Here is a 19,410-nt window from a genome sequence, read left to right as displayed (position 1 = left end):
GCTAAGTTATAGCCGATGTCAAATACATTAAAAATTAACTTTACTACTTATAAAAGGCCCACCTCCGTGGCATAGCGCGCTACGACGCCAGAGGTCCCGGGTTCGAATCCCGTCCTAGGTGTTCTTTGTAAGTGTCCCTTCATCAACTTCATCATATCATCAGTAATGATAGCGATCAGCCAAAATTGATATAAAAGCGAAGTAAAATAAACCAAATGAATCAATCAACCTATTATATTGAATAGAATTTAAAATTTTGGGAGCGTCAGCACTTAGGCTATTTTGCTCCCGTCACATTATACGGGGGCCAGCCTCTTACCATTACAAATAACAACTCTAACGTTGCATAACTAAAAAAATTAAAATGTTCTGACTTCTGTTAAAAGCTGAGGCTGTAAAGGGGCACTCAGCACACATAAGGACAAAAGAACAGGACAATACAAACAAAATTATACTAGCCATGGGGCCAATCGCCAGAGCCTCGTTAGTCTTCAGTCCAGGGTACACTAACGTGGAAGTGAGGTTGACATTTGGGTGGAAGGTCACCCCTTACACCCCAATCAACCTATTATAAAGACTATAAATGTGTATTCAGAAAACGTAGAAACGACGAAGTGCCAGAATGTAGAAAAACACCACGTTTGATCGATCACGTTTGATGTGTATAAGATGCAGGCAGTGCTGGTACCAAATTTACCACCGTGAGCGCCACTTGTCTATTGGAGCGTATGCGCAGAAAGTTGCAATAACAGAATCATGTGAACGAAGTCTAGCTTGTAGTAAAACATTTTCATAGTGGCGGCGATTAGGGGGGGGGGGCGAGGGGGTAGTTGCCCCTTCGCCACTTTTGGCCCCGCACTATGCTAAATCTTATCTATGAAGGGAAATTTACTGTCATTGCCCCCCAGTTTTGGCAACTTGCCCCCCCCCCCAGTTTTGGGCCCCATCGCCGCCACGTATTTTCATATTGATAAGTATATATATCCATATCTAGACGCTCAATATTACTGTCAAAACAGCGAGAATGAGTGTTATTGAACAGTTTTCAAGTACTTACCAATCAAGAGGCGTTTCCCAATGTAGTTAAGGACCTTGACTTTTCATTCCTTGGACGTAGTACGCGTACATTGAGTCTACGAATAGAAGAAACGAGATCATTAATATCGGTAAGAAAGAACGAAACAGTCACTGAGCAAATACAAAATTGCCACCCATGTAGGTTGACCTTAAAAAGAAATAACGACATGCAAACTTCTAATCTTGATGTCAGGTGTGATTTACATCACGATTGTTGTAAAAGAATGACAGGGGAAGGGGAGAAGGGTACGTCAGACCAATAATTGAAACCCAACGGCGCCAATATTTCACCTTGTATAGTTCATGAAATATGGAACTTGAGTTACACAATATTCTGTTGAAGAACGGATGTTTGTTTGCTGTAGAATGCCCAAAGGTTGACGTGGATGAAATCAATAATGAAAACATCTACCCAAGGAGTGAATTGGAAGTACCTCGTTTTCTAATGAGATCCAATTCTTTCAAAGTGACCTCGCGAACTCTCGAGAATAAAGGAAGTTTGATTCTGGATCTCAAGTAATTTACAATTTTTCCTTTTCACTGTGGTCGCATTTTTGTACCTTCGCGCTAATCGCGACCATGACGATGAGGCGATAAGACGAAGGGACACGCACAAAGGAACATTTTTGTAAAACTTTAATTTAAACTATAGAGAGAGGTTCTTATTATTATATAACATGTATTATATTAAATTAATTATAATTAGAAATTATCTCACGAAAATTTCCCCCCAATTTAATTTGAGTCCGAGATCTTGAGTAGCTAGATCTCGCGATTAAACCACATACTATAAGTTTTTTTCCTACTGTTGCGGCGACCGGTCCTCGTGCTGGCAAGGGAAGTGGGGAGCGGGGATTACGCCGCAGACAAACCAGACAGCAGCGGTGGCGCCGAGATTTACAATGTCGAGGACCTCGTTCTACATGCAGCTGCGTTTGTTATCGTGCTGGATTGGTGGCTTCCCCGCTCCCCACTTACCTTTGCCAGCATGAGGACCGGCCGCCGTAACAATAGAAAATACCTATAGCCCACTCTGTTTTATACATTCCTAAGGATAATATTGGAAACACACGAAAAAGAACGAAAGTTAATGTTGGTCTCTGCAGAATGCAATACAAATATAAGTATGAAATTAATTTATATTAATATAAAGCAAAAACTTACATACATAATGAAATCTTTTCAATTATATTTGTGATTTATTGACATTTTTAACCAGTTGGTGGAGGAGTTTGCTACTTTATAAATATCTAATGTTTGAATAGGAAATCAACAAATAAATTCATTTAGATGTATTTAACATTGTATACTTTTAAATCTTTAGTAATTTACTTCTTATATGTTATAATAAATATGTGCATTATATAATAATTCATATATACATATGTGTGTGTGTGTGTTTAAATGAAGATCTACTAGGTATCGAACCCGGGACCCTTTGATTACATGGCGACGACATTACCATTACGCCACCGGAAAGGTGTTAAACCTCAAATTGTAAAAGGTTTAAAAAAAATTCCCCTATACCCTAACATGTATGCTACATTGTAATAAACTTGGAAATTTTGGGGAGGGGGTATTCCCTTGTACCGCCTAGTTACGTCTCTGACACCGGGGATCAAATCCGGGAGCCTAGGCTTGTAATCAGTGGGTCGGTCCCTCGTTCGAACACTACTGGAGATGCATTGTACGTACAATGGTTCGGATTCCATGTTAAAACGCAGGCGCAATTCTTCTGTGCTTAAGATAGAGCTGGGGAAATATATTGATTGATTGAGTTGTGATTTAAGTCCACTTTATGCACAGTAAGGCTAATCGGTACTGGACCTACAGTTTAAAGTGGAATACGAACCAGTATGTGCCTCCTCCAGGTATCGAACCTGGGAGACCTTGATTACAAGGCGACGACGTACCACTGCGCCATCGGCGACGCTCTGGGGAAAGAGAGGTCTGTGCGCTGGATGGTCGTACGAGGAGGAGAAAACTTAGCATTGCATTTATGGGAATATTATTTTACTTCTTCTCTTGGGAATATCAAACTTCGGATGGCACAGAAAATCGCATCAGCGGAAATAGGACAGGTTAAGGATTTGATTGGCAGGCGGTTGATTGATTTGCATTATTTTACTTCGCTTTTTGTGCCACTTTTGACTAATTTGCGAAGATGGGGATGAGTGTAGATATGATGAAGTTGATGCATGGACACTCACAAACATCCATGTCCAGGTCGGAATTCGAACCCGAGGATCCTTGGCGTCGTAGCGTGATGTACTAAGCACTTCGCCACGGAGGTCCACGTTTGGCAGGCGGAAAAGTCGAAACTTTCATTTGATTAACCGTAACTTGAAGTTGAAATTATTGCGTATTCTCCATAAGGAACTCACGAGATTCTGAAAATTCTTGTTCATCATATTTTTCAAAACGCATTCACTTTCAACATGGGTGGGGAGATATTCATACTCTCTCGTACAGAGTTTTTTTTTCAGTAGCAGTGCCTATTCTGACGATATTGAAATACATGCACAGGTGGTGCGAAGCTATCACTCTTCGCCGTAATTAAAAAATGTGACAGCGTTTGCCACTCAGCCAAGTACATGATCTTCAAATAATGACAGGTTGAGATTTCACCTAAAAATTACAGTCAAGTTAGACATGTCAATTTGCACTGACTTGTGATTTCCATACCACAAGCCACAACCAGAATGACTAAGTGTTCTTGGTGCGTACGTGAGTAGTGGGGTTGGTGGTATTATAAACCCAATTTTAAGTGTAGAAAAGGAGAGGCTATTTGATTGAATAATCTGATTTACCCATACTTAAAACAAAGGCAAAAGAGGCTTATACCCCAATTCTTCAGGTGTGATATGATCTGATTTTTAAGAAATTCTGAATTTCTAGTGTAGAAAAGGCGAGGGCTCAACAGATAGATTTGCTTACACTTAAAACAATGGCAAGAGGGGCCTATACCCTAATTCTTCAGGTATGGAGGTTCGGGTTTAAGTCCTCATAAAATGTGAAGCCTCCCCTGATGGCAAAATGATAATATTGTTGCCTTGTAAACAAAAAGCTCGGGGTTCGAGTCCTGATAAAATATTTAAGATTGAAATACATGTGGCAAAATAATATCTCCACAAGTGAGATTTTGAGAATAATTACTGCTAGTTGATAGCCCCCAGATCTGAAAACCTGGTAAAAAATGTTTTACAACAATATATTGTACAAAAACTGAATTTCTCAATTTTCTTATTTTCTCATGTTTTATAACCACTCGCTCAATACAATAGAAGAAGAGCGGGTAGGCATAATTAATTGCCACCATGCCTTGCCGGCACGAAAGAGATAAAATCTACACGGCTAGATGGGGAGCATTAATGATTTTTCTGTGCGATTCACTGAAGGGGCCATTAATCTTTCTATGCGACATGCAACAGGGGAAAATGTAACAAGGAAAATGTAACAAAGATTGAGATAAAGATACATATTTTCTGACCCAGTAGCAATGAACTGCTTTCAGCATGAAAAGCAATTCTATTCTGATAATATGAACCTAGGCAAAGACTTGGAGAATAATTCATTGTACAGACAAAATCCTGTATTAGCTTCTGGGTTCTGAGACCCCAGTAAAATGTGGGCATATTCTATTGTTATATTGTAATCAGGGGCTTTGGGTTTGAGTTCTGATAAAATGTGTGAAATACATACAACTGCCCACACATAAGATATTCACTGCTAGCTGATATACAGTTGAGATTTGTGTGTTGTACAACATGATAATAGAGCAAATATCTTCTAGAATTGCTCCGTGACCCTCTCATTTCTTACATCATAAACATATGATTTTTCTCCTATGAGAATAACACTACATATAGTGTCATCAGGTAATGCCTCATGGAATTCACAGATAATTTTAATATTTGTTCTGTCATTCACCACAACCTGTTTTCTTTTTGAAGCATTGATTACAAACATGGGTCTCTGTGCCTTGAATTCATCTGGTGTGTAATACATGTCAGTATTGCCCGAGCCTGGCTGATATTTCAACAGCACTGATGAGCAGGGATTTGGAACTGCATGTAAAACAAGACAGGAAATTTATTACACTGATGAGAAGATCCTATTAAAAATTAAACTTGTTAGAATTGATTACTGACAAGAATAATAATTATGAAGAAACACAGTCCCTATCTCTGACAGAGCAATGCTGTGATGAGGTACAGGCTTCAGAAAATTATACCCAAGCAGATTTCAAACAAATATCTTGCCTCTTCCTGCATACAGACCCGAGCCTGGCTGATATTTCTACAGCACTGATGAGCAGGGATTTGGAACTGCATGTAAAACAAGACAGGAAATTTGTTACACTGATGAGAAGAACCTATTATTGTAGAATTGTTTACTGACAAGAATAATAATTATGAAGAAACACAGTCCCTATCTCTGACAGAGCTATGCTGTGATGAGGTACAGGCTTCAGAAAATTATACCCAAGCAGATTTCAACTTTGCTTCTTCCTGCATACACACAGACCCGAGCTATTTCTATGCAGATTTAAAGTACAATTTTGATCCCCAAGAAATTTTATATAAATACCAAAGCCAAAAATATTAACACACATACACATATACACACACAAAATATACAAAGCACACTGCTGAATCCAATTGATATTTTGTATTAAGCATATAATTTTGTTTTGGACCCCAATAAATTGTATATAATAAACAACAACAAAAAATGCCGAATCAAAAATATTGCAATCAGTGTAATAAAAATATATCCATCCCCAATTGGGTTAAGCACCAAATAAATTGTAATCCAGATAAAAGCAGAATTATCACAAAAATATGCCCCAAATGCCATAGAGAATATAGCATGAAATACTTCACATATAAACATACAGATACTTCTTCTGCACAGTCATCAACATTTCCAAACAAAATTGAATGGAAATATTTGTGTGATTGCCCTGTATAATTTAGATTGCAATTTTCTAGACCAGGAACTTAACCCTGTGCACCAAAAACAGGCTCTCCACAAATTATGTGAACATCATGGAGCACACAATATATTTTTCAATTTTGAGAATCTCAATTTAAATTCAGGAACAAGAGATTTGGATTTGATGTATCTGGAAATATCTTTGCATCTTGAATCAACCTGCAAACAATATTACATGTTAGGCTGGGCTATTTCAACAGCAGTAAATATTTACCAAATGTTTCAATGTTAAAAAACAATCAGAATAATATCTTCCAGGAAATATAGATACCTGAACATGCAAACATATTTTGAAAGAAGAAACATTGCAAGATATATAAAATCAGACCACCTGTTGGATTGTTTTAGGGAAAAATTTGAAAATCTATCAGAGTATGATTTTTTTAAAGTCCAAAATGAAACAGAGGCAAGATGGGTACTTAACAGTGATGTTGGGTTTGGGTATGTGAGCATAGAATTGGGTTCTGAATATGATGATTTTGAATCCAATACATACTGGCATAGAATTGATGCATACCTGTTGCATTGTTATTGGGGAAAATATGTTGCTTTTTTTACAAAAAGTACTTCAAGTTTAGAAAAATTTAGGTTTTACAAATTTTTCCATGATCATAGAATTTATACAAACAGCAGGTGGCCTGTTGATGACATAACATGGGACACAACAATTTCCATACTTGATGAGGCAGGAAAATTGGATGTAAATTCTGGTTTATATTTTAATGAGTTGATTATGTACCTGCTTAAAAACAATATCAATTCTGGCTCATTCAATACAAGATGGACTTAAATAATTAGAGTTTTTACACAAAATATTTTTTTTTGCTAACAATTTCAAGTTCCTTGAGTGGGAATATGTTGTTTCTAAGATCAGCATTGATTCTGTAGTACAGCATTGCTGTGGAACATGTTAAGTCCTTGGATTCTGTCACACCTATTCTAATACAATTAATATCACAAGTACTATTACAAGGCACGCACTGCATAAAATCATAATTCCAAGCGATGGCATGGAGTAATTATTTTTCCACGATTTCATATCAGACATACTGCAATTGGAGCTTCAACAATTCTGGACTGTGCAATATATTGTCTATAAATGTAGGAAAAAATAATATTGTACGGGTTGCAAACAAAACTCCCAAAGCTTATGTATTTCAGGTTTCTTAAATTTGAAACAGAATCCAAACTGTCTGGAAGTTCATAAAAGTGAAGCCATTCTACAAGCGGGTTTATCTCAGCTTCTGCATGATATATTTGAGCAAGAGGTGATGTGTTTATAATATTTGTTGGTATAGAGGTTTGTTCTGAATCTTATCAATTATGAACAGCTCTGCTGCATGTTGTGATGATGAATATCTAGTCCCTAAACCTAACAGAGCTGTGCAGTGATGTTGTTATTGGGAACAGGATTCAAATCCTACACAGATTTATGGATAGGAGTGATTGCTATGAAATTATATCTAGATCCCTGTGCAATAATGCTGTTATTGGGAACAGGATTCAAATCCTACACAGATACAGATTCTTGCTGAGCTTAATAGGTAATTGTCATGGAAGATACTCATTATTTCTGCTGTTATTAGGTACAAAATTCAATTACACAGACACAGATATAATATCTAGATAAATAATAATGCATACAGAACTGTGGTTTCTATAAATCTATACTCAATATCCCTATACTTGACAGCTGTGCGGTGATACTGTTATTGGGAACAAGATTCAAATCCCACACAGAAACAGATTTTTGCTGGGCTTAGAACTATTATGGATAGGTGATTGCCATGAAATAATATCCCTATACCTAACAGAGCTGTGCAGTGATGCTGTTATTGGGAACAATTTTAACAGAGCTGTGGTTTCCATAAATCTATACTCAATATCCCTATACCTGACAGAGCTGTGCAGTGATACTGTTATTGGAACAGGATTCAAATATACAGATTCTTGCTAAACTTAGAACTATGCCATGAACAAAACTGTGCGGTGATATAATTATTGGGAACAAGCTTCAAAACCTCGCACAATGCTGAGCTTAGAGTGAAGATACCAGTGATATAATTATTGGGAACAGGATTCAAATTTTGGAACTATTATGGATAGGTGATTACCATGAAGATACTCAATATTTTAGTTATTAGGTATAAATATTATTTCATTCAATTCTTCACCTCCATATCTATAACATCTCTGTGTAATTCCATAACAGTTCCATGATCAGCTCACAAACAAATCTCATCTAACAGTTCCATGCTCAGCTCTGTGTCTGTGTGAGGCAAGCACAGCTCTGTTAGAGATAGGGATTAAAAATTATTTCATTCTTCACAAATAAATCTCATCTAACAGTTCCATGCTCAGCTCTGTCTGTGTGGGGATTTGTGCCTAATAACATCAAAAACAACACAGCTCTGTTAGTTCAATTCTTCACATCCATATCCATAACATCTCTGTGTAATTCCATAACAGTTCCATGCTCAGCTCTGTGTCTATGTAGAGCAGATAGGGATATTAAGTATAAATTTAAAAATTATTTTATTCTTCACAAACAAATCTCTTCTAACAATTCCATAGCAGTTCCATGCTCAGCTTGTATCTGTGTGGGATTTGTACAGCAACATTAGAGACAGAGTAGATGGGTATAAATATTATTTTATTCAATTCTTCACCTCCATATCCATAACAGCTCTGTGTTTATAATAGATCTTCACATCTAACAATTCCCATAACAGTTTCATGCTCAGCAAGGCTCTGTGTCTGTGTAGTTTCATAACAGTTCCTGTGTGGGATTTGTACAGAGCACAGCTCTGAGATAGTGACTAACAGTTAGGGTATAATTAATTCTTCACATCTATAGTGCGCGTCAAATCTCCTGCATATGGCGATAGCCAATAGCAGCGCACTGCAGCGGTGCCATGTCGAAATCTCACACGGAAAAGAGACAGCGTGGTTGAGCGAAACGCCTTGTCACGGAGAGCACGGAACATTAGATAATATAACATATAATAAACTTAATGGGAGTAAAGAACATACCTGATTATGCCAGAGGGACTGCATAATTGTTTCAATATTCTCAAGGTGGAAGTTGTACAGCCTTTGTAAGATATTTTGTCCCGTAAAGAGTACGTTATATTTTTGGCAGTAGGAAATTCGCCACGAACGTAAAATTCAAAGACGGTTCTACGAACTACGTCTTTTTCAAAGTCATCTAAGTTTGTTGTTCTTTTCGGTACGTTAATGTGCTTTCTAGGTGATTGAAACATTGGAGCAGGCCCCGATCCACATTGTTTTGCCCCCGAACATATCCGAGAAACGGTAGCTTGATTCACACCACACGCTTGAGCTGTTAGAGCCTGGCACTTCTTAAAGTCAATTTTACTTCTCTCTTCTTCACTCGAACATTTTTTTTTTTTTAATTGTACACCTGAAAAAATCATCTGTCGTGCCTGGCTTCGTACAACACTGTATTGTTCTCTCTTCTCTCGCTATCACTACCACTTGGTTTACTCAACGACATGCTGCACACACACACACACACACACACACACACACACACACACACACACACACACACACTAAAGACGTGGGAAAAACGTCAATTTCTCCTTCTACCATCACTGGGAACGAACCTGCCCCGTTCCCTTCGCTAATCGGAAAGTTTCGGAATGCAACAGGAACGAAGGGAGAACAAAAACGATACAATGCAAATACGTTTATAATAACATTGCTTCTACAGAGGGAACGGTATAAGCTACAATCACGCTTGTTTTTCGTACATACTCGCAAATTCATTATCTTTCCATCTGTTGAACTACTGACACTTGAAATAATCTATTTATATCCGAGCGCCAGGTACACGATTTAGTAGCGAGGTAAAACAGGTTCTGAACTAGGCAACGCCGCACGTCTGTGATTCGCTGGTGCTGTTCAGCAGTTCAAGGCCATATGCAGGAGATTTGACGCGCACTCTAACAACTATAACAATTCCTCCTATCTATTGAGTGTCTAGATGTTATTTCATCCTTATGCCATGACAGTTTCAACTCTGTATTTGTGTGGGATTTAAAGCTTGTCCAATTCTTCACATCTCCCAATGTGTGGCATGAAATTGTGTTTTTTGCCAAAAAAAATCTCAGCATGGCCCTGTGTCTGTGTGAGATTTGAGGCCTGTTCCCGGTATAGGTAGATTTGAAATAGGATCTGTGCCTCCCGGCTTGAGAAGAAAGGGACTATGCATATTGTTTTGAGGTGGGATCTGAATCTCAGCAAAAGCCCTAATCACAGCGGGGCTGTGTCAGGGATCATAATTGATAGGATATAATTGTATTCAGAACAAACCCCCTATAAGATATGAGTAGAGGCAAATGGAGAGTTCACAATAATCATTTGGAGCTCGAATCATCATTTGGAGCTCAGCCAAACCTCAAAAACTCACTTTTTCTCCACGTTCAGCGCCTCATTTATTGCGCTAACGACGTTTCACAGCGTAGAAAACAGCACCAAAACATCAAAAACTCATTTTACTCATTTGGAGCTCGCCGTAACCTACCCTAACCTACCCTAACCTAACCTACCCTAACCTACTCTAATCTACCCTAACCTACTCTAACCTACTCTAATCTAACCTAACCTAACCTAACCCAACCTAACCTACTCTAATCTAACCTAACCTAACCTAACCTAACCCAACCTAACCTACTCTAATCTAACCTAACCTAACCTAACCTAAACCAACCCAACCTAACCTAACCTAACCTAACCTAACCTACCCAACCTAACCTAACCTACCCTAACCTAACCTACCCAACCTAACCTAACCTAACCTAAACCAACCCAACCTAACCTAACCTAACCTACCCAACCTAACCTAACCTAACCTACCCTAACCTAACCTACCCAACCTAACCTACCCAACCTAACCTAACCCAACCTAACCTAACCTAACCTAACCTACCCAACCTAACCTAACCTACCCTAACCTAACCTACCCAACCTAACCTACCCAACCTAACCTACCCTAACCTAACCTAACCTAACCTAACCTAACCCAACCTAACCCACCCTAACCTACCCTAACCTAACCTAACCTAACCTAACCTATCAAAGGGCCTGAGGGGTCCATGTATTTTTTATGTCTGGCAACACTGCTGGGGGCCTAGTGTTGGCGACCTGTGGGCCCTTACTGTAGCCTTTTATGAGGGGGACTTATTGTCCTTTTTTTTATATTTGGCAACTCTATTGGATGTTCCTCCTTTGAGGCTTGGGTTTTGCCAACCCATCCGAAGAAAATTCCACTATATGATCTTTCACTGGCTAAGCTAACCTACAAATAGGAATTGGCAACACCGACGAGGCTCGAATCATCATTTGAGGCTCGAATCATTATTTGATGCTCGTCGGTATTGCCAACCCACTCTACAAAAATTCTGCAATATGATATTTCACAGGCTAAGCTAACCTACAAATAGGAGTTGGCAGCACTGACTTATAAACCCACTGGGTCCTCTTGGCATGTTCTTTCATGATGTGTTGCTAGGCTATTGGGCATCTTGGCGTATACAATATATATATTTTGAGGGGGGGGTTATGGCTTTTTATGCTGTACGAATACTGGGAGCTTGACAGTGACAACCAACAGAATAGGTAAACCTACATCCAGGAACTGACAACACTAGTTTCTGACAATGAATTTGAAATAAAATATTAAACAAAATACATGAGTAAGCACTGTGGGTACAAATAGTACCAGTGTTGTGCCCCCAACTCCAACTGGGGAACTGGGGGAAATAATTGTACAACAATTTGTACCTAATTGTACAATACTTGTACCTAATTGTACAACATACATATACACAGACATAAAAGAGAGAGCCTTCCCGCAACTTACTTCATGTACAATTTATATGATTTTACAACTGTGAAAAGAAAGCATATGTGTTCTGTATGCACACATTTATTCTTATTTTTTGAAGTTGAATGAAAGCACATGTTTTTACGTTCTCGTAATAGTAACCTTGCTCCACTGATTTTTAAATTGCTTCCATGCGCTTTTTTTTCCGTGTTATTTCCGTATGCACGCAACATTCGAATGAAACACGGAAGGAATGTTAGTATAGCAGGCTCGAGTTTACAATTTATTAAATTAAACAATAATTTATGTAAGAATATACTTGTACTTACCGAACACAAAATAATAAAAGCACATGTGAATGTTTGCGTGTGTTCATGTTATATGACGACTGAGTAAAAAATAATATTGACTCCCCGAAAGATAAAGTTCCTAGTTCGACATCAGATGCATGCAAATTTTATGTTTTGCTCTCCAAAATCTTGATTTTATGTTTGTGCTATTTGTCATACAGCAGAGGAGGAGAAGAGTGGGAGAGAGGGGAAGTACTATCAGCGCCATCTATTAACAAACAATAGAACTATTTCCATATGCACACAACATTCGCCGTCAAACTTTTTCAACACCCAAACATTTTAAACGTCTTTACGTAGTAATACGATCTAGCTGAAGATGTTTAAAAGAGTACTCTTAGTCGACGTAGCTAATTGATAGGGCCCTTATATTACTAAAATATTCTTTGATTTACATATTCTCATACCGCCATATGTTGTTCTACTTGTCTTCTTCCAAAAAAATGCTAATTAGCGAGAGTTAATTAAGCAAGGCAAGTAAAAGAAGCAAACTAGAACAAGATACGGACCGGCGTGAGGATATGTAATAAATTCGATTCAGAGGTGGATCGAATTAATATCAGGGGATATTTTGCATTTTTTCTCTATAATGTACAAAACATTTACCGTACATAATCTTTTCTATTTACAACAGTATAAAATAAGAGGCATGTGTGACAATATCCATATTAATTAGGAAGGTATGTTGTATGCTAGGTTAGCTAATTGCGTTTTTTTTTTTTTTATTTTACAGCTTCACTGTATAGAGGGAGGATGGAAAAAGAGAGCTCTACGGAAACTGACGCTCTTAACAATGTTGTACGCCCGTGAAAATTATATATAAATAAGACTTAAGCGTATTATCTGCTTTCATGTCAGATTTTACCAACCTGTAAGCTGTAGTGTTTAGGTGACAAGCGACCTGCTCAAATATGATACTGTTGACAATATTGCACGCCCCGTGAAAATTATATATAAATAACACTTAAGCGTATTATCTGCTTTCATGTCAGATTTTACCAACCTGTGAGCTGTAGTGTTTAAGTGACAAGCGACCTGCTCAAATATGATACTGTTGACAATATTGTACGCCCGTGAAAATTATATATAAATAACACTTAAGTGTATTATCTGCTTTCATGTCAGATTTTACCAACCTGTGAGCTGTAGTGTTTAGGTGACAAGCGACCTGCTCAAATATGATACTGTTGACAATATTGCACGCCCGTGAAAATTATATATAAATAACACTTAAGCGTATTATCTGCTTTCATGTCAGATTTTACCAACCTGTAAGTTGTAGTGTGTAGCAACAAGTTATTACGTAATATAATGATGTCATATCAGTCGTGTTGTTTTCTGATTGGCTTAGTGTCTCGAGTAAAAAACAGAGATTTTGATTGGCTAATAATTTATATGTGGTGTTTTCTGATTGGTTTAAGTAAGCAAGATTTCTATTGGCCGTCTAAATCTATATAAGCCGGAGCACAGCGCTGATTTCTCACCTTTGCTGGATTGGCAGAGGAACCCACGTGGCGGGGGATAGAACCTGAACGGGCTCCACCAAAATATAGGAGACTAGAAGCATATAATTTGGCGGAAAAAACCCAAGTAAGGTCATTGAGAATATTTCAAAAATAGATTTTTTTTTAAAAAAAGTTAAGAATTATATTTTGCATTGCACAGCATTCGGTATTAAATAACATACCCCCAAAAAATCTGGGGATAGAACCTGAACGGGCTCCACCAAAGTATAGGAGACTAGAAGCATATAATTTGGCGAAAAAAAACCCAAGTAAGGTCATAGAGAATATTTCAAAAATAGATTTTTTTTTAAAAAAAAGTTAACAATTATATTTTGCATTGCACGGCATTCGGTATTAAATAACATACCCCCAAAAAATCTCTGCATTATGCGTTCTGTAAAAAATTGCCCTACGTGCCAAACTGCTGTGTCAAGTGTACATTTTCAAAGACACTGTCGTACTTGTGTGCCGGGAAAGCGAATATGTGCGACCAAACTGTGCTCTAAGTGTGGAAAAAATATTACTATTGCCAACTTCAAGCGACACCAGCTTACTTGCAAGAGCACTGGAACATCTCTACCGCAACCTTCCAAGCGAAAGGTAGAAGTAACCTCCCTCGATGCATCGCCACCTGCCAAACGCGTCAAGCTGGCGAAGAAAGCAGACCGATTTGCGTTTGAGTATTTATTAGAAGATTTTGACATAACATCAGACAGCTTCTGCGATGTGCGTAGTTTTCTGGAGAGCGAGCGAGCTAAGATAATATCCATCCTCAACGATGTATTGGCCACACACTCCACTAAATTCTATGCTGTGCTATGCTGCAAGTATAAGAAGCCGACGGATGAAATATATAAATTCTTCCATGCCACAAAAGCAAAAACACTGCATCAGGCAGATGTCACTGACCTCGACAGCATCTACGACAAGTTTGTCGAGGAGCTTGTGGCAAAGCACGAGGAGCATCAGGCTGAAGGCTCGGGCGGTTCGCTGTGTGGCGACCCCCACGAACTTTGTCTGAAACTTAACAAATTCCTGCCACTGGCAGGGTCTAGCTATATTGCCCTGCCACCCGAGGTTGAAGCAAGGAAAGCGATTCTCAATATTCAGAACAAAGACACCAAATGCTTCCTCTGGTCGGTGCTGGCAGCATTGCACCCTGTTCACTGGGAAAACAGTCCACGCTATGTTGCACACTACAAGCAGTATGAGTCGGAACTGGAGGATGCAATGGCCGGGATTGCCTACCCTGTAGAAGTCTCGCATATTCGCAAGTTTGAGGTTCGTGCTCGTGACTTGTTGGGCCTGCAATTAGCCATCAATGTTTACGGTCTCACCGAGAACAAACATGAGGTCTACCCTATTCGGGTAAGTGATGTAGATGATGATAGTGCACAGCGAATTGACCTTCTTCTTATCAAGAATAACACCTGCCACCATTATACGCTTATTCGCTCTCTTTCCAGACTTGTTTCAAATCAGAAAAATAGACATAATGGTCACATCGTGGTGTGTCGCAGGTGCCTGTCCACTTTCGACAACCGAAAACAATATAAATTCAAACACTCTCGAGGACCCAACATTGCTGCTGAGAAGCTAGCTCGCCACATGCTCTACTGTGGTACCAACAAGCCTGCACGAACTATCCTGCCCGAACCTGGTCCAGTAGAGTGCTCTCGCATGCACAGTGCTATGGTGAAGCATCCTGCCTTTATTGTAGCAGACTTCGAGGCTTTTCTTCAACCTCTGTCTAACTGCGAGCCCAACCCCGAAACATCCTCTACTATTCCTTTCCAAATCCACGAGGCCTCGAGTTACTCCTATGTTGTGGTGTGGCGAGACCAACATATTGCCTCCGAGCCCTATGTGTATCGCGGTCCCGACCCGGTCAAACACTTCCTGGAGAGAATGCAACAGGAAGCCATCAAGATAGGGAAGATGCTGTTGGCCCCCAAGCCCATGCTGCCTCTGTCTCCCAAAGACAAGCATCAGCACGAAATAGCTCTAAATTGTCCTGTTTGCAACTCGGTCTTCACTGACGATAACAAAAAGGTCCACCACCATGACCATTATGGGACCGGAAGCTACATTGGCCCGTGGTGCAACAGATGTAACTTGAGTGCCAAAGACCCGCGCTTCATACCGGTCTTTTTTCACAATGGCTCGGGATATGATTTCCATCACTTGGTCACACATCTAGGGTACGACAATGTGAGAATCAAGGTCCTGGCACAGAACGAGGAGCGTTATATTAGCATCAGCAAGTGGGTGCCGATCCCCAACTCAAAAAACAGGAGCATCGAGCTTCGGTTCCTCGACTCTCTGAGGTTCCTCCAGGCAAGCCTGGATGCTCTTGCTGGGAAGCTCAGAGACGACCAACTAGCCATTACCACATCAATTTTCCCGAACTTAGATGTCGCACTCATCAGACGTAAAGGGGTCTACCCCTACGAATACGTCACAGACCCTTCCAAGTTCGAAGAAGAGATGCTGCCTCCCCAGGATAAGTTCTACAGCCAGCTGAGAGGTTCAGGTATTACCGACGAGGAGTACAAGCATGCTCAGTCTATGTGGGTCGAGTTGGGTTGCCGAACTTTCGGTGATTACCACGATGCATACCTGAAGCTTGATGTGACGCTTCTTGCTGATGTGTTCCAGACGTTTCGGGCGACTGCGATAAACATTTACAACCTGGACCCTGTATATTTTTACAGCCTTCCTGGACTGGCATGGTCGGCCATGCTTCTGCTGACTAAAATTAAACTTTCACTTATCTCCGATATTGATATCATGCTTTTCATCGAGAGAGCTATCCGGGGCGGCATGGTCCAAGTGTCGCAACGCTTCGCACACGCCAACAATCACCACATGGCCACTGGTTACGACCCCTCCCAACCATCAAGCTACATCATGTACACCGATGTGAATAACCTTTACGGGCACTCCATGATGCAGCCACTCCCAACAGGACAGTTTGAGTGGGTTGATCCTTTATACCACGACATCGAAAAAGAGTGCGACGAGTTTGGGTTTTTTGCCGAGGTGGACCTTGACTTCCCCGAGAAGCTGCAGGATACATTCTGTGACCTTTCGCCTGCTCCGGAATTCAAGTGTCCACCTGGCTCGGATCAACCGAAGCTCGTCATGGACTTGGAGCCCAAAAAACGTTATGTGCTACACTACCGGAACCTCCAGTGGTTAATGCAGCAAGGGGTCTCGGTCAAAGCAGTTCACCGCGTGCTCTTGTTCAGGCAGTCTCCATGGTTGAAGCCGTACATCGAACTGAACACCAAACATCGCACTGCTGCCACTTCGGAACTTGATCGCGATTTTTTCAAATTAATGAACAATGCGGTATTTGGGAAGACTATGGAGAATGTGCGAAATCGCGTTGATGTGAGGTTGGTGACGAAGAAAACACAGTGTCGTCGACTTGTTGCAAGCTCGCTGTTCAGATCTCGAACAATTTACAACGAACAGATGTCTCTGATTCACATGAACCGGGGCGAGGTGCTACTCAACAAGCCCATCTATGTGGGAGCTGCAGTTTTGGATCTGAGCAAGTTGTGCATGTTCGAGACATATTACGACATACTACGTGCACACTACAACCACAATATCTCGCTCCTCTACACAGACACAGACAGCCTGGTGTACCATGTTCGCACGGCCGATGCGTATGGTGATATAGCCAAAGTTCCAGCTCTTGTGAAGCTCTTCGACACATCGGGCTATCCCCAGCTAAACCGGTATGGAATTCTGCCCCGAAACAAAAAAATACCCGGCAAACTCAAGGACGAGAAAGACGGGGATGTGATTGTGGAGTTTGCTGGACTTCGTGCCAAAGCCTATGCAATTCGGGCCGAGGGCAGCGTTACCAAGAAGGCAAAGGGTGTAAGCAGGCAAGTGGTTCGGGAGCACCTCAAGTTTGAGGATTACCTCGAGTGCCTCAGAACAAAATCGCCCATTCTACAAAAAGAGCATCGTATCCAAAGCGTCGATCATGTGCTTACAACTAATATTGTCAGGAAAGTTGCTCTGGATGCACACGACGACAAGAGGTGTATTCTTGAATGTGGGGTCCACACACTTCCGTGGGGCCACTATCGCCTCCAAACTAGTAAGGCCTGCCCAGAGTGCAACAAAAAGTAATAGGCAATGCAAAATGAAAAAAAAAAATCAATTTTAATTTACTTCAACTTCCTCGATTACATGCATGGCACAGCAAAATTAAACTTCTGGGAAACTGCTTATTGTAGTTTGTACTTGTGTATATAAAATTCCACATTTCTTATTGTGTGCTATTTTTTTAATTTTTTTTTTTGTATCTAAAACTGTTCAGTTACTCTTTCATTCTTGACGTCATACACAAATGTTTTCTCTGCAATAAGAATGACGCTGCACAGAGTATCTGCAGGCAAGGCGTCGTGGAACTCGCATACGATCTTTATGTTGGTGCGATCGTTAACAACCACCTGTTTTCTTTTAGATGTGTTGATGACGAACATGGGTCTGCGAGCTATGAACTCGCTGGGGTTGTAGTACACGTCCATATTGCCGGAGGTCACTCTCTTGTAAGCTGTGTACGCCTCGTAAAGTTTCAGGTAATCGTTGTTCGTAATGTTTAGATTGTAGTTCTCGCGTGGGAAAACTTCATTCCTGCCATTTTTGAGGTAAACATTCTTAATTTTGCAATTATCAAACTGGCTAGAATCTTTCTCTTGGTTATTATCTTTCCCCGTCTGGAAGAGCACGACGGTAAACTCTGGCATATCGTACCGGATGCTGTTGAACTGCGTAGTAACATCAAATTCAAAATGGTTGCCGGAAGCAGGTTTCTGCACGCACTGGTAGCCGTAAAATTGGATGGGTACTTGGGGGTTCTTCAAGATGTCGGCTTTGTACTTGAGACCGTAATTAGATTCGTATTCTACCACAGGCATGCGCAGCTCCACGGACTGGATGACGCACTTGGCAGCGTCGGGTAGTGTGTTGGCAAGTGCTGCACCGTCTGCACCCAAGGTGCTGTAACGCATCAGCACATCGTTGTCGTTGGCGCTTCTGCGAAAAGTGACGCGTAAACCACCCTTCCACATGATCTCCGTGTAGTCGGAGAAAAAGCCTGGAAGCAAGCGCATGGGAAACAGTACTGTGTGGCTTCGAGTTTTGATTTTTATACCTGCTTCGAATCCCCCTGCCTGGTAGTATGCTGCATCGGTCTTGGAGAGCTTCAGTGTTCCCACAGCTGTAGAAGTAATCCCGGGGTAGTCAACCCTATCGATGACGGTGCCATGCTTTCTAACTTCCACTTGCGAGAACAGATGCGGTACAAAATTGTCCACAAGTTTTAAATTTGCATTGGCGTTAAAAGCTTCCCCGTTGTCTCTCTTCACCACATCAAACTTGATATACAAATCAGCTCTGTGAGGGTGAATGAACCCATCCCCGACGTCCACATCGTATTCAATCTCCCTGTTCGGTTCGTTCAAATTGGCGAAAGTGCGACGATTGGGTGGGAAGGACTGCAACTCGTAACTTTCGATTTGCTCCATGATTGTTATTTATTATACGTTAATCTCCACGACGGCGGTGGTAGTAGCTCCGGCAAAATTCACCACCTCCCCCTTCT

Source organism: Lepisma saccharinum, chromosome 1 (genome assembly GCF_977018435.1).
Source record: "Lepisma saccharinum chromosome 1, izLepSacc3.1, whole genome shotgun sequence".
Classification (NCBI taxonomy): domain Eukaryota; kingdom Metazoa; phylum Arthropoda; class Insecta; order Zygentoma; family Lepismatidae; genus Lepisma; species Lepisma saccharinum.
The sequence above is the reverse complement of the archived record's forward strand: the minus strand, read 5'-3'. Positions refer to the sequence as shown.